General features: G+C 46.8%; 1 long non-coding RNA gene across 1 annotated transcript in view; it reads left to right on the forward strand.

Moving 5' to 3' along the window:
- The window catches only part of LOC311435486, a 33,331-nt gene extending 18,992 nt beyond the window's left edge, over nucleotides 1-14,339 (forward strand). Inside the window, exon 3 of the long non-coding RNA XR_014692145.1 lies at nucleotides 14,267-14,339. This is a non-coding gene — a long non-coding RNA (uncharacterized lncRNA). The remainder of the gene's footprint in view (nucleotides 1-14,266) is intronic.
- The last annotated feature ends 1,505 nt before the right edge of the window (nucleotides 14,340-15,844 follow it).

The raw sequence follows: 15,844 nt of genomic DNA on the forward strand, positions 1-15,844 counted from the left end.
ACCACGACTGGACTCATCCCTCCAGGGGCAAGGAGTCATGCTCATCAAAGCAGACCCCTGGGACCACAAAGCCCACTTGGCAGGCAGGCCAGCACCAGCGTAATGCAGCAATCGCCTCCTGGGCATCCCTTTGCCACGCTGTTTTTGGTGGAGCCCACGTGGCAGGGCTGCTTTGAGGAAGGTGTTTGGAGGTGATATCCATATCTTCATGTGAGCTAAGTCTGGAGGAAGCTGTAAGAGGAGCATAGGCTCCTACAGACCTTGTTAGACCCCCTCAGTTTGAGCCTACCCAGCATCCATGGCCCCACTCACATGTCAGCCAGTTCCTGAAACATCCCAGCTCGGCTTAAGGCACCATTTTCTGTTCCCATTTGAGGAAAGGGAGCCAAACCACTGTCATCTGCTCATCACACTGCTTGCATAAGCATCAAAGCCTGACATGAGGCCGAATGGTCATGTTTAGGTCTCACCATAAGCCTGTCAGCACTGCCAGGCCTTGTGGCTCTGCCAGTGCAGGCAGGTAGTGTTCCTGTGCACCTTCTCAGCTGAAGTCCAGGGCAGGGATCTTCATTTTGGGGGTTAGAGCTGACATTTTGGTTCAGAAGGAGCTTCTGTGACTTGCCTTGGGCAAGTGTTAGCTCCAGATCCTGGCCTTGGGCTTTTGGAGCGACCCACAGTTTTGATGCCTGTTACAAGAAGGAGGTTTGAGGAGGAGCATTGTGCATGCCTGCCTAGATACTTCAGCCTATGTGTTCAGCAGTCATGAGATCCTAAGTCACTAGTTGCTTTTTAAAGCTCTGGCCTGGAATTTCTGATGGATGAGAGATGTCAGAAAGTGAAATTAGCCTTGCCATCAAGTGAGTCCTCCCAGTATGTGAGAGAGTTACAAAACTTCATAGGCACCATTACACAACAAACAGCTGCATCTGGTTTGGGGAGAAGTCTCCGCCCTGACATATGGTCTGTACCACTGCTCTACTCACGTTTTTTTAGGGACAGAACTGGATTTGCAGGTGCTGGTAAAGTTGCGCTATGCAAAGCTGTGCAGTGGACAGGGGCTACAGCTGACTTGGGAGAATTTGTGGGCCTGCCTATAGCCACAAAAAGAGGGCAGCCAGACCTTGTGATGCACATGTGGATGCAGGACTTCACTGCAGTATGGTGATGTGATATTTCTTGCCTCAAGCTTAAAGCTGGCTTCTGTGAACTTGTGCATGGCAGTACCAGTGTGGGTAGGGTGCCCTTTACATCGGTGTCACTAGTCCAGAAACACCATGCTCCATATCATTTGGGAAGATCCTTCCCATCGTTCTGATCAGCGCAGTGACATCTTCGCAGAGGATCATCTCCCCCAGCGAGCTGAGCTCAAACCCACTGCCTACCCAAATCCCATCGTGCTGCACTCCCAGCCGGGGAGTAAACAGGCAGCACAATCCACATGCGACTCCGAACACCGGTGTTTGATGTGGCTCGCTTCCCCAAGGCCAGCCAAATTCCCACCCGCCACAGCACTTGGGGCAACAGGACAAACAAGCAGTACCGACACGACAGAGCTGCCAGGTGTTGACACCGAGGAGTTGGGGGAGTTCACAGAGGAATAACAAACAAACAGTGCCGATGAAAAAGTACTTTCCTTCTCTGTCAAGCAGCTCTGCAAAAGCCGGGAGACAATCAGTCCAAAGTGCCACACACATATTAGGACTTGGTAATTGAATGAAATCATACAGCCTCGTGATGATAGGGCATAGGAGTCTATAGGGCATATTGCTCAACTCTCTTAGTGTCTTTCTATATTTGGAGCAGTTACTCTCCTGGGGGAGAACTATCAAGGGCATCTAGTAAGGAAATGACCAAACTAATATGTCTTGTTGGAGCAAATATCTTCAGTGAAACTGCACAACAAGAGCTCTTGTATCTTGATTAGCCATACAAGGCACATGAACTTACAGGAGAAAATGGGACAGCTACCAGGGTATCACATCTTTCCTTTTGCTAACTGCTATCATCAAGTGTCGGGCACACTTTCCTAGCACTGGCCTGGAGCATAGCACCCGCATTCATGGGCAATGGAGATTGCAAGCGGGCTGTCCAGGGGGAGCCCAAACTGATTGCAGGCAGTCCCACGTTTCAAAGGCAGAGGAATTCAGGAGTGCCCAGGAACCAAACTGCTAACCGCATATCAAAATTTAGGTCAACATTTACATACTTCAATTCTATGTGTGTAAATTGTGGTGTTAGTGTAAATGTATAATGAGTAAACATCAAATGCAGACGGTCTGATTTTTCTTCCCTGGTGACACATCTATGCAACATCCAGTGAGGTCAGTGAGCACGTTTATTCAGATGACTTGGTATGTATTTTAGACTTTATGTAGGAATATGGGACTGGAAAGTAATTCCTGGTGCAAGTCCAGCCCCTTTGTTTAATCCTGTTAATTCATTTACCGTGTTCCAGTTTAAACCCACTTGGGTTTCCTGGCCCAGCTTCATTTACCACAAGTCCATGGCAGAATGCGAATGGTGAATCCTTGCTGAGTCTGCACACTTCTTACTCTTTATTTGACTGGTTTTAGGTACAAGATTGGCATTTAACACAAGTTCCATATCCACCTCTCTGAATTACTGTGGATTCAGAAACTCTTCGTTAGATAGGCATAGACTGGAAGTTGTTATGACAGGATTTGACGAATCTGAGCTTAAGAGTTTAGGAGTCCCTTCTGAGAACAAACCAGGCCACAAGAGCATGTAAAATTTGACATTGCTGATTACCAGAAACTCAAATCAAGTTCCTCATGCAGCTTTTGTACTAGTCTTATGTCTAAAAGAGAAATACTCATAGCAAAAATGCAAACACTTCATTTCTGTTAAGCCAACATTCAGTGGAGGTGAAACAATTACTATCTGTTCCAGTGCTTTCCCTGTGGCAATGCTGTAAATAACATTTAGTGTCTGGATGAGAGCAGCTGCCAACAAGAAGCAACAATATCAATTCATTTAAAAGAAGCTTGCCATTGTTCCGTGGAATTGTACTCCTTAAAAATTAGTAAATGTGATACTGACGTAGAATTTTATGTGCAAGGTAATGATTCGTTTTTAATGGTGCAATTCTTCAATTGCACTCTGAGTGCAATTTTTTGTTACTTTTCCTTCTAGCTATTGTATGTCTGTCTTCCTTGATGGATTGTAGTCCTCTTTAGCAGATCATGAGCAAGTTGTCTCCAAGGTGCTTGGTCCATGAAAAACAAAAAGGGACGTGAAATGCATGTTGGTTTTTTTCACTTGGGAAGGTTTCCTCTTCTTTCACTTGTCTTTAGGTACCACAACAAACGTTGTGGTTTGTCATTGTAGGATCTTGTTCTTTCTGCTACTCACAGAAGCAGCGATAACATCAGTAGACTGCTGGGGAACAACATTATTTGATGTCTGCCACTGGGCTGGCGTTGTGTACAGGGATGCAGTCTAGCTCTCCTGAAGTCAATACAGAAATTCCTACTCATCTCTGGGAAGATCAGACCAGTATTGCTAAAGACACTTTTTTTTTTTTTTTTTTTTTTTAAGACCAGGACCCAGGAGCATTTAATGTGAAAGCACAATTAGCACATGGGCAAGTCATGTGTTTGTGCACACAACTGCAAATTAGGCATGCGATGGTTGTGGTAATTACAGGTTCAAATCCAGTTTCCATTAAAGTGGGCATTTTCCACTCTGCTGAAGACTTCCAGCATGATCCAACATGAGTCCAGCAGACAGAGTCCATTCCACAAGCCCATGCCATCCACCTCTCTGCCTTTTCTCATCTGCCATGGAGAAGCCAGGAGTAAACTATGACAAATCGAAAAAAAAAATCTATAGACAATGCATTGAGGAGAGGAGAGGAGAGGAGAGGAGAGGAGAGGAGAGGAGAGGAGAGGAGAGGAGAGGAGAGGAGAGGAGAGGAGAGGAGAGGAGAGGAGAGGAGAGGAGAGGAGAGGAGAGGAGAGGAGAGGAGAGGAGAGGAGAGGAGAGGAGAGGAGAGGAGAGGAGAGGAGAGGAGAGGAGAGGAGAGGAGAGGAGAGGAGAGGAGAGGAGAGGAGAGAGCAGAGCAAAGAGAAGAGAAGAGAAGAGAAGAGAAGAGAAGAGAAGAGAAGAGAAGAGAAGAGAAGAGAAGAGAAGAGAAGAGAAGAGAAGAGAAGAGAAGAGAAGAGAAGAGAAGAGAAGAGAAGAGAAGAGAAGAGAAGAGAAGAGAAGAGAAGAGAAGAGAAGAGAAGAGAAGAGAAGAGAAGAGAAGAGAAGAGAAGAGAAGAGAAGAGAAGAGAAGAGAAGAGAAGAGAAGAGAAGAGAAGAGAAGAGAAGAGAAGAGAAGAGAAGAGAAGAGAAGAGAAGAGAAGAGAAGAGAAGAGAAGAGAAGAGAAGAGAAGAGAAGAGAAAGGGGAGGCTGCTGCTTGTACCAGGAGCATATCCCAAAGCTCACAGCCAACCCCAGTAACTGTTGTTGCTTCTGTGGGCATCAAGCCCAGCTCCTCTGAGGTCGGTGGACCCACACTGGTCCTACAGTTGTGTAGGTAAAACAAAATCAGGGCCCAAGCCTGACAATTAGGGCCCTTTCCAGAGGGAAAAAGAGCTCCACTCCCAATGCTACGCCCTTCCTTTCCAACCTCTCCCCTAAATCCAGGTTACCCAATTCCAACATGATTTAGCTCACAGCTAGCTACCACTTTGAAATGCTTTCCTCCTGTCACCCTTGTCTGCCCTTCACTATTTCTTAACCGCTCTGTCACATGCCTTGCATTGCATGACTTAATCGTTTGAGACTTTGGACTTGATTTACATATATAAACAAATAAAAAGTTACACACCTGCAGTTGCTTCGGCCAGCTGGCAAATGCCTGAGCAGAAGCTGCATTCCTGGATCATGACATTTAGCAGAGCACCAGACGTACACGAACTGCTCACTGATAACTGTTGGCAGCAGCCAGTGCCTATGCCCCTGTTGGCCTTTCTCCCACGAAGGTGAGGTACAGCAAGAGGAAGGCCCAGAGCAGCAAATCCAGCCATCTCTGCTCCTTTTTGCGCAAGCGCCTTGCGTTTGCTCCAGCACATGGGCCAGGAAATCCAACCAGTTTAGCAGGAGTGCTTGGGGGTCTCCGTGCAGGAATTGATACACAGTTGTATCTGCAGTTGTACACACAGGTAGCAAAGACAGGGCTGATCCTGAAACGTCTCTGTCTCTATCTGGTAGCTTGCATTGGAAGGGGGGATGAGGGAACAGGAACATTAATGCCAAGCCCTGACCTCCTTTAAATTATTAGCAAACCTTCATTTGCCTTCTGTACATGGGCAAAAACCTCAGCTATTTAAAAGCCAGGTGGCAGTTGTGGCCCAGGGTACCCCCTTTGTCCCTACCACACAAGCTGCTCTAGCATTTCATATCTGCTGTCAGTCTGTATACAGTTTGACAAAAATGGGTTGCCACTGAGGGCCACAGTCAAAGGTATAAGCTACGTAAGTTTTCTGTACGAACACCAACACTTGTCTCCTTGCCTCCTGTCTTGAATATTTTGACACAAATGGTTCCATACACGACAGATCTAAACTTAATGTGACTCAGAAGCAAACAAAACTCTACAGATAGCTATGGCACTGGCAAAAATCAGAAATTTCTGCCTGCAAAACTGCAGAATGGAAAAAAACTATGTAATTAAAGAAGATCTGCACGGTTTCAATGGAACAGTAAGTGCTCAGCACTTTCTGATGAGGGATTTAGACTTGGACATGTGAAGAACTGAGGTTAGTAAATGATCAAACATGTTTTTAATGTGTTTTTAACAGTTAACATTTCTTGGCATTGTGTGAAAAGCACTGGTAACTCCTGTGGCAGGAATGAGAGTGCCCACATGTTTTAAGTTGGGTATGTATTTAAACACTTAACTCAATTAAAACTCTGGGGCAGTGCAAGTTTCATTAATAATAATCCAGTGTTTCACCACAGGATACTCTAATTGTTCTTCATCAGGAAGATGTGATCCCAGAGACAGAAAGATTATGCATTTAAGAGGCTGAAATGATAACATTCAAAGCACTACCCTACATGATAATGAATCACCTGTTCATCCTGTAGACTTTGATGATAGCAAGCAAACTGCATGCATGTTGGGCAGCTGCTTTTGGGGATAGACTTCACCTGGATTACAGCAAATCTCTGGATAGCAACCTATCGTGGTTTAGGGATGTCATGTTACTTCGCTCTTCCAGTTCAATTTTCATAAGACCCTTGGGAGCTTTGCAACCCAATAATTAAGCCTCTCAACTCTATTGAGAAATAAGCAAGTAGGAGCAACACAGCATCTCAGCATAAGCCATGGAAAATCTAGATGATTGATTGATGTGATTTGGGAAATCCTGTGCATAGATGGCATTGCTACCTAGGTCCAGGTGGCAACTGAACACTTTATCCAATGTGGCTGTCCTTGCCAAGGTGTAACTGTGCAGAAGGTACTGGCTGTGGAGATGCCTTTGGAATTAAAAAAAAAAAAAAAAAAAAAAAAAAGAAATCAACAGAGATCATGAAGAGAGATCAAGACTTTCTCAGAGACATCTGGGGAGTGCTTTCTAAATCAGCTTTCGTTCTCCCTACCAAACTTCTAACCACCCTGGCCTTGTCTCTGCACTCTGCTGCTTGTGACTCAAACACTTTCAGTCAGGAACTGGGCAGGAAAGATGTCTGGAGCCAGGGTGCAGCCACACGACAGACCTGTGTGTGAAGTATTTCCCTGACTTTGTTCCTCACATTTAGAAAACTGCTCCCTGCCTCATGTCTTCTAACCTCTGCTGGAGAACTGATCATCCACTATGTGCTATAGCATGAGGTGAGACAGGTGAGTATCCAGGGCACAAATGACAAAGCAAATCAAACATTTGATCATCACAGTCTTTTTCAGCCTTGGCCATTTACTCCAATTCCCTGCAGGACAACCAGGACCAGCCCCTGGTGGTCAGCCTCTGAGGGTACAGGCAAGGACAGCTGCGGTTCCTTTAGCACTCCCTCCCTGCAAGCTACTCCTCCAGCAGGATTTTATCCCATGTGGCATTTTAAGCTAACACAAAGAATTCTCCTGCTCCTTTTATGCAGAGGTTTGTAGGCAAAAAATTGTGTTATAAAGAAGAAAAAAAAAAAAAGGTTGCAGTTGTGCAGATGAAGTGGAACTGAAAGCAAGGTTGTAAAACTGCTAGGAACTAGACAAGTGGGACAGGGCATTGCAGAGCACTGAAGGGCTTGCAACAATCTTGCCAGCCATATGTGCTGCTATCCAGAGCAGGATGTGCAGAGAGGAGACATCCCCACGGGGTGCTTACAGATCGATGGCATGCGGAGAGCACCTGGTGTGGAGCTGAGCATCGTGGGTGAAGCAATTAACTAGTTAGAAAATACAGGATAAACATGCTAGAATCTGATAGGGGAATACATGACAGAGAGAAGATGGAACAGGTTCAACCCAGAGGAAGGGCAGCCACAGGATACAGGGCTGGACAAATGGCAGCCCCTCCATGTGCTGGTCAGCCACTGGCCGCCGCCGTACACTTGTGCTCTCTTGTGTCAACCCGAACAAACATCCCTCCTGTGAAACCTTGCTTGCAGCCTGGCCTGGTGGTGGGGCAAGGCTGGGAGAACTTGGATTAGAAATCAGCTCTGGAGCCCTTGGCTGTGGCCAGAGGAGGAGCAGCTGCCCACTGGGGTGCAAGTAGTGGGAGGGGAAGGCCTGGAAGTAGCAACCACTGGCGGCACCACAGCGTGTCGGCACAAAGCGCCCGGGCACCTGGCTCTGTTGAGTCACCAGTACAGCAAATGCGCCCCTCTGCACTGAGAAAAGCTTGGGGATCAGGCCCCAAAGTCGAGCAGCTGCTGTGCCGTGGCAGTCGTGCCAGCCAGGAGCAGCCTTGCTGGGCACGGGGTGAGGAGGCGAGCATGGGACAAGGCTCTTGGGGGTCTGTTGGGGCTGGCACTGCAGCGATGGAAGCTGAGATGTTTTCCCAGGGCAGGTTAAAGCCGGACAGAAGTCAGCATTAAAGACAGATCTAGAGATAAAGAAGCTGAGATTTACATACATTTACTTCGCCACATCATTCACAAACACACTTTGATCTCAAGTCATCTGTTGCTATAATTACTGAGAGATGGTTGATGCAAACACACTTCCCACTGTGGCTGGGTCACTGCAACGGGGACTTGCTCTAGCACTGACCCAAGTCTGCATTCCCAGTCATTTCTCTGCTAAAAGGACTTCACGCTGTGGGTTTTCCATCAAGTAACCTGGGTTTTCCAACCTTCCTGACCAGCAGGCAGTTAGCCTTTGACCGTGTGTGTGAAGCCAGCGCCGTGGAAAGAGGCTTGGGTGTAAAGGAGAGCTATAGGCTCTTGAGAGCTCATCACGGGCAGACAAACTAATAAGCCGTGCCTGGGGGTAGCTCAGGATCAGACAGTTCGGGTGCTTATCTGTGGATGATCGCTGCAGCTTTTGATGTTCTCCTGCTGCTGTTTGGACATGCCCACTCAGGGAGCTGTTCCAGAAAAGCCACTCCACGTTACGGTTTTAGCAGAGTAAGACAGGATTTGATCCTCGATGTAAACATGCCTTCAATAAAACAGGTGCATTTTATCTTTTGCAGCTCCCTACCTCACAGCCTGCCTCCACCAGCAAGGTCAGTGCTGCGTACCTCCTGTGTGCAGATGGTTTTTTTACAGGATGGGCCACAACTTAGGGCTCTTGTCTGGGATGCTGCCTGCAGGCTGCTAAGGACGTGCCGATGTGGTGAAGAAAGCACTGCTTCATGAAAAAGGGAGTATGGAAATGATAGGGAGTAAAGGACAACAGCAGAAGAACTGACAATTAGCGCTCAGACACAGCCACCTGAAAGGCCTGAAAGCCACCCAAAATAAAGGCAGTGTTGCTAATTCCAGAGATGGGACCAGAACAATATGCAAATGTCTCTGGGTGCAGCATGGAAAGAACGAGAGGTCTGTGGACACACCGTGCATGCTTAGGGCCTCACTTCAGTAACCACGTGAAAGCTAAAACACTTCTGTGTCTTGGCCTGGATATCTCCCATCTCAGCGCAAAGGCCTCAAACCTTCCATTAAGCATGATGAAGCTTTGCAGAATTTGTGTGCAGAGCATGGCAGCCTGGTCTGTGCACCAGGGGAGAAAAGAGGATTTGTCCTTCATTGTTTTCTGTGGGGAGGGAAAAGGTGTTTGAGCGAAGAGTCAGGGAGACCAGACACCAATGGCTTCCTAGAGTCTGGTGCGTGACATCTCACCCATTTTGTTAGAAATTGCCTTGGTCCCGTCTGAACTCGCTGCTTTTTCTGTCTTCCGTGCCAGCGACAGGAATGACATCAGAAGCACTGAGTCATGAGCAGATGCGCCTCAGACTCCACCACGTTAGCCCAAACTCTGTGCCCTCTGGTCTTTTGAAACCTTCCTTCAGGAGGCCTCTGGCACACACATTAAAGGCCAGTTTTTCAATGTCGTCTAGTGCCAGTCAGAAAAGATGAGAGCTTTTTATTGGTTTTATCAGTCTGCATTTTATGTTATCAGTGGTTTCCTTTTCTGCTTGCTTGTCCTCATCCATGCAGTTTCACTTGCATCTAGGCTGTTTACACTCACATCATGTATGTTAAGAGTTGCCACATGATGATTTGATTTAAACAAATAAAGTAACAAGTAGCACACAGGAAATGAGACAGAAAAATATTTACGAGAAGTGTAATTTTGGAAGAACAGGACATTTAGTGAAGTTTGTTTCAGATGCTTTGTTTGGAGGCTCTTTTGCTTACATGTCACATCATTTCGTAGGCAGAAGCGGGAATTTCCGTGTATGTAATTGCAAGGTTTTTGTAACAAAACTACAGAAGAGGCCCAAATGGAAGACTTTGAAAGGCCAGGATTTCACAAGCAAAAGGTCTGTGTTGAAAATGCCAGGTTAATCCTCAGTGATGTAATGGAGAAACAATTATCTAAGAAGAAGAGCCTTCTCTGGGTTTCTTTTGTTCTGGATAAAAATCTGGCTAGCTTGTTCCAGTAAGTCATGGGTGCACAAAGCCTGCAGCTTGCCCCAGGCCCCAATACATCCTCGACATCCTTGAACCTCAGCAGAGAAGCCTGGTGTTTCTGTGATCTAGAGCTGGATGTGAGTTCCTGCCCTTCCACGCATGGCCAGAGGGTAGGTCCTGCCTAAATAGTTCTGGTGTTACTGTCCGTCAGCCTCAGTGGGAAGGCCAAGGGAACTAAGGGTAGCTGTAGGCAGTCATCTCATGCAAATCCACAGGGTTATCAGCCTGGCCATGCCGTTCACCGTTCCTGCTGCTTGAAACCTGAGTCCCACTTCGCTCCCATACGACCCATGGCAATTCTGTCACTTGGAAATCAAAACCTCTTCCTGGCTTGGAGCAGGAGATCTCAGAAGGAGTGATGTCCCGAGGGATGGACCCAACAAAGCACTGGCCCTTCACTACTTCTTGCTCCTCTACCTCATCCTTCTGTAGATCTTCAGCTTTCTTAGGACATCCTCATTCCCCTTCTGTTCCCATCATAACAAGATAAATAGGATCTCTTAAAGGCTCCCTCCCAAGAGCCCTTCCAGCAGAGCAGTTCTCCAGTCCCACCACATCCTTTCTCTCACCACATCTGTTGCCATGCCCAGGAGTCAAGCTCTTGCTTGCAGGAAGCCAGCTCTAGTGTGTCTGTCTTGGCAGAAAAGAAAAACCTGACATTTTTCTGTCCCAATCTTTACTCCCTGAGATGCACAAATACTTCCCAAAACCAAAATGTTTTTCTGGGACAGGAAGTTGAGACATGGACTGCAGTCTGGGATCTAGACTCGATATGAGAGCATCTTTCTTCTCTTCAGGTTTCCTTTTCAGAAGCGCTGCTCCTCTTCCCTCATCCTGCCTCCAAAGACTATAATTTTCATGCCTCTTTTTTTTTTTTTTTTTTTTTTTTTTTTTTAAATGTGTTACAGTTTCCTTTTCACAGTTCTGTTTAACACTGTGTCTCAGGCATTAAATGCAATAGAATGTTCCTGGCTTTTGACAACCAAGTATTTTCACCACTGTCAAAACAAAACGCTAATATTATGGCAACAAAGCAATCACAATGCCAAAGCAAGAAGATCAAGTTCTTTGGGATTCCCTTTCTGTGGGAAATAGCCAGTTCTAGAGTTGTGCTCCTGCTTGACCATGGGAAATGATGGAAAGTCACTGCTGAATGAAAGGAGGCTCCGTGGACTTGAACCCTCCTGCTTTGCAGATATCTGGAGTGACTGTTAACACAAATCAATGAATGTGAGTTATATTATCAATGCAAATGCAGATCCCTTCTGGAAGGAACGAACATCCAAGATCTCTCACATGTAAAAACAAAGCGTTGTACCTCACTTTGTGTTAGCTTTAAGACAGACCACCACACAACCGAGGTGTTCCAAGCCAAATCTGACCTCTGGCTCTGCAAGGATTAACCTCAATGAAGATCATGCATGTTGTAACAGCCCAGTTACCAGCTCTCAGGTAGGAAAGCAAGTGGAAAAGTACTGCCAGGGTACAGTTCCCTCACTCCTTCATCAAGGGCTGATGACACAACATAGCATGCCTGGTATCCTCCATTTCTCAAGCGTCCTCTGCACTAGGGAGGGACCTCTTCGAAGTCTGTAATAGATGGAGCTGATAAAGCATGCCCACAGCGGCTACGAGGAGCTGGTAGGTCACCTGAGGCATGGCTCAGGGTGGCAGCATCCAGAATTATGTCACATTTGGTTGATCCAAGTTTCGCCGCCTCGATTGCAGAAAAAAGATAGGATCAAAGCACCTATAAATAGTTTAAGTAACCCATAGCCTTGTGCAGGAGTGTAAGGAATACTGTTTTTTAGGTCACAAAACAAGCAATTATGTGCCAAGAGGAAATTGCCCAAATATTTCCAGTGTGTTTTTCCTTTTCTTAATTTCACCTCCATGGTATGTCAGTTCCAAAGGGTCAATTACATTTCCAAAAGATAAACGTTTCCGTAATTATACTAGGTTCACAGTTAAACTAAAATGTGCCTGCAATCTGTCACTTGACTAGGGGAAATGCCATGGGCATGGCTAAGGCAGGCCAGGTAAACCCTGAGCATCTTCACCTAATGACTGCCTTTCGTTTCAGTTAATTGCTCATCTGCCTTGAGAAACACCACCGCTTTCTCAGGCTACCCAAGAGCCAAGCTTTCTGCCTCTGTGCCTCGATCATTTCCTGAAGCCAGTGAAGGACCCAGTCTCTGAGGGGACAGCAGGAGACAGCACAAGAGCACGGTGGTATCCTGAGCCAGGAGGGAATTTCACTGGGAGAAGAAGGGAGCATTTTAAATATCCATAATCCCAGAAAGAAGGCAGGTCAACTCATCTGTCTGACACAAGGAGTCTCACCCAACGAAGAGCAATTCCTTTACATTTGGGTCTCAATTTTTAATTCACGGGGTTTGAGATAGTTTGGGAAAATAAAAGGCACGCAATGAAGAAGAAACCTTCTGCGGGGCTCCCTGCAGGTTGGCTCCCTAAATCACCAAGTGTCTGCGAACAACTTGGCTCAAGATTCACTCCAAAGGTTTTCCTGGCACAGCCTGCCAGTGTCCACAGGAAACAGCTGTCACATAGGCAGCTGCAGGTCGCGTTTTCCATCTTGTGTGCAGAAAGGGGTGTGCAAAGCGTGGCATCTCCTTCCAACGTCAGCATCAAGGTAGCGAGGAGGTGCTGAGCACTGAGCTGACGTCAGGACAGCAGCCTGGCTGGCGGCACTCTGCTCTCCTGGGGTCAGAAACCCATGGGCCAGCAGAGCAAGTGTCCTTTCCCTCTCCTTTCTGCTCTGCCCATGTACTCGTGGGCCTGTATCCAGCCAGATGTGCACCTCACACGCTGGCCTCACTGGAGATGGGTCAGCCTGCTCTGAACCGACGGACACTAACTGGGAGAGAGGTGACAAGCAGCAGCCCACTCCGGGAAACTGTTTATTCGTGGCACTGGTCTTGGGAGTTGTGTAACTCTCTTCCAGCCTCTGTTGCGCCAGCCTTTTTCTTCAGTATTTGGTTTGTTTCTAGAGATTTCATGTGATTCATGAGGCTGTTCTGCAAAAGAAAGCAAATGCAGGAGAAGCCCACCGGTGGGGAAAGCCCTGGCCACGGGAAGGAAGCGATTAGCAGCCGACGTTCAGAGAGACTCATAAGCAGCCCTTCCCTTCCAACAGGAAGTGCTCCTGCTTTGAAGTTTATTTGGAAGGCTTTAAAAATCCTTACTAATTGCCTTGCATAGACCAAATGGGATACGAGGAACACTTTGCAATGTAAATATGCTCCCTTGGTACACTGAGAGTTAGATAACAAGACCAAGCTCATACCTCTCATAGGAAGCACAGCCCTGACAGCCAGCTCAGCAGAACGCGCTAGAACACACGCACAGGTTTCAACTTTGCTCTGCTCGTCACTGCCATCGTCTCTGTCTCCAGGGGCCTTGAGCTACTGCTGTGCCTTTATTTAGTACGTGGTGTACGTAATGAAAACGTGACACTTGAAAAGCTACAAGAAGGACATGGAGGTGCTTGAGCGGGTGCAGAGAAGGGCGACGAAGCTGGTGAGGGGCCTGGAGAACAAGTCCTACGAGGAGCGGCTGAGGGAGCTGGGCTTGTTCAGCCTGGAGAAGAGGAGGCTCAGGGGCGACCTTATCGCTCTTTATAGGTACCTCAAGGGAGGCTGTAGCGAGGTGGGGGCTGGCCTGTTCTCCCACGTGCCTGGTGACAGGACGAGGGGGAATGGGCTTAAGTTGAGCCAGGGGAGTTTTAGGTTAGATGTTAGGAAGAACTTCTTCACTGAAAGGGTTGTGAGGCACTGGAACAGGCTGCCCAGGGAAGTGGTGGAGTCACCATCCCTGGAGGTCTTTAAAAGACGTTTAGATGTAGAGCTTAGGGAAATGGTTTAGTGGGGACTGTTAGCGTTAGGTCAGAGGTTGGACTCAATGACCTTGAGGTCTCTTCCAACCTAGAAAATTCTGTGATTCTGTGATTCTGTGATTAGTATCAGTAGGGTAGTTTAATGCTTCATCCATAGCAGTAGCCAAAGGCCTTTCTCCCAGAGAGCTCTGAAATTCACCAATCCACCTTTGTCATAGACAACCAAAATAAGCTCCTGTTTCCCAGTAAAAGCATGCTTGGAAAGTGACAGAATTAATTGTTTGGCCATTGAAGAGACACAGTCCTTCCCTCTTCTGTTGCAGGGCCTAACCTGCAGCTGTTGGCGCTGCCGCGTGGAGCTGGAGCTGGAGCAGAGTCTCCAGGAGGACAGGGAGGTCACGTAGTACAACAAACTGTCATGGAGCCAGGTCCCAGATGGGAGAACAGCCATAAACCAGAAAATGTAAGTGATTGATTGTTTCTGCAAGATAAATGTGCATAGAGTTAGCTGGAGCCAGTCTGAACCAACAAGGGCATGCTGGGACAGGGGAGGCATGTGAACAGGGAAATGAAAAATTGACTACTAGTAAGAGTGGGTGGATTTCAGAAAAGATGTGTTACTCTTGCAAGGTGAGATGGGACACCAGACAGAAAAGCATGGAACTATTGTCCCAGACAACTTCTTCCTTGGCCACGCTTATAGCTATTTTACCCTATCCAAAAAATATGCACTCTATCTATTGCCCTGCAATCTCAGTCAGCTTTTGGATCCATGCAAAGGAATAGAAAAAAACAGGAGCAAGGTTGTTTATTATAAGTGGTAATTCTCAAAACATCACAACCCAGTTTGACAAAGAAATTTTGCCTTCCTGCAGCTTGTGGGCTTAATTCCCTGTCCTTGTCCCTCAGCCAGCCCTGAATGCCCCGAGGCTGTGACCCAGCTGTCTCAAGCTGTCTAGCTGGCTGGCAGAGAGACCAGAATCGGGTCTTCAGCGGGGAGGGAACCTACCAGTTAGAGGAAACTGGTCGGAGGAGATATCAAGGGCTGTTTTTTCACTCATCTGATATGCTTCTCTAGAACTAAGGGAATGAACGTCACTCACATTCAGTCATTTGCAAATAATCAACCTAAAGTAAACCATCCCCAGTTACTTCTCCTTCAGGTGTAAGCAACTTCCAGGTCCTGGCTGGGTGGGGGATTTCCTGTCTGCGTTTAGTTTGTACTTCTTCCAAGGCTTGCGGTTTGCAGGGTGGTTCGTGCCTTCCATTAACACCCGCTGGATGTTTAACTCACTTTTAATTTTACAACTGGGGAAGTGAATCCTGTCTTCTGCAACTGGCAGGATCCATCCTGGCAGCTGAGTCTGTGCCTTCTTCTACCTCCTGTGAGCCAGAAGGTTTGTTCGGTTTTATTCCACGAATACTGCTGTGATAATAAAAGAAAGCAAGATAGATACAGAATCACACAAGAAAGCTAGTAATGGAACAAAACTGCCAACAAATCTCTCTGGCTTTCACATGTGACTGCTTCATCTTGGCCCGTTTTCAGTTGAGCATCATTTGCACCTTGGAGTCTGGTAGAGCTGGGGAAACAGCATCACCTTGGAAGTGATGCATTTCCCCACATGACGGCCTCACAGATTCCTTTGCAGATATATTTTAACAAGCTAGGTCGAGAAGGGCATTTATGTTAAGGAAAAAAAACAACAACAACAACAACAAAAAACTTTGATGTTCACCAAAACCTTTCATTTTTCCAGCCTGTAATCCTGTCTGTTTTCATCATGAACACGTCAAATGGAAAACATTTAAAGGGTTTCCTTGAAATCAAATGACATGAAAACAAAGTGAAACTGAAATGAAAAATGTCACTCTCCCAGGTCCTTAACTCAGTCTAACAT

The sequence above is a fragment of the Aythya ferina genome (genome assembly GCF_964211825.1).
Source record: "Aythya ferina genome assembly, chromosome: 4".
In the NCBI taxonomy this organism is placed as follows: Eukaryota; Metazoa; Chordata; class Aves; order Anseriformes; family Anatidae; genus Aythya; species Aythya ferina.